This window comes from Gossypium hirsutum, chromosome A10 (genome assembly GCF_007990345.1).
Source record: "Gossypium hirsutum isolate 1008001.06 chromosome A10, Gossypium_hirsutum_v2.1, whole genome shotgun sequence".
NCBI lineage: Eukaryota > Viridiplantae > Streptophyta > Magnoliopsida > Malvales > Malvaceae > Gossypium > Gossypium hirsutum.
The window spans coordinates 65,213,046-65,213,920 of NC_053433.1; the positions used below are offsets into that span (position 1 = coordinate 65,213,046).

At 38.6% G+C, this 875-nt stretch overlaps 1 non-coding gene across 1 annotated transcript; it reads right to left on the bottom strand.

Annotated features, from left to right (window-relative positions):
• Positions 1–475: 475 nt before the first annotated feature.
• LOC121208689 (small nucleolar RNA R71) lies at positions 476–581 on the bottom strand. The gene has a single exon (XR_005903820.1). It is a non-coding gene; the product is annotated as a small nucleolar RNA R71 (small nucleolar RNA).
• Between the last annotated feature and the right edge of the window lie 294 nt (positions 582–875).

Sequence of the window (875 nt, forward strand, 5' to 3'; positions counted from 1 at the left end):
GAAGCTTAAGATACATAGAGAACAAGCAAGAGGACGATACTCAACCCCCAACCGAAGAGATGGCTGAAAACCAAGACAATCAGCTTGCGGTTAATCAAAATCCTGTTCCACGCACTATGTATAATTATGCTAAACTTCTTTAACAAGAACTGAACCTAGCATAGTTAGACTTGCTGTAGCTACAAATACTTTTGAACTGAAACCTAACACAATTCAAATGATACAATGTTTGTTTAGTTTGACAGGTTGTAGGATGAAGATCCCAACGTTCAGTTAGCAAACTTTCTGGAATTCTGCGATACATTTAAAATCATTGGCGTTTCTGATGATTCCATACGTCTTCGGTTGTTTCCCCTTTCATTGAGGAATATAGCTAAACAGTGGTTGAACTTGTTACCACGAGGGTCAATTACTACTTGGGAACAAATAACCGAAATTTTTTTACTCAAATACTTTTCACCGGCTAAAACAACTAAATTACGCAATGATATCTCTTCATTTGTGCAGATAGACTTAGAAACACTTTACGATGCATGGGAGAGATACAAAGACTTACTGAGAAGGTGCCCTCACCACGGGTTACTGCTTTGGCTTCAGGCTGAATCCTTGGACTCGACAAATGGTTGATGTAGCTGCTAGCAGAACCATCAACAATAAAACACCTGAAGATGCCTATGAGTTTATAGAGGAGATGTCATTGAATAACTATCAGTGGCAAGTCATGAGGACTAAGCCAACTAAAGCAGCAGGCATTTATAACATTGATTCGGTTACTATGCTGTCAAACCGGGTAGAACTTCTAAATAAAAAGATTGATGGTTTTCTTAATTCTTCATAGGTTTACCCAGTAATACAGTGCGAAGCAAGTGAAGGTG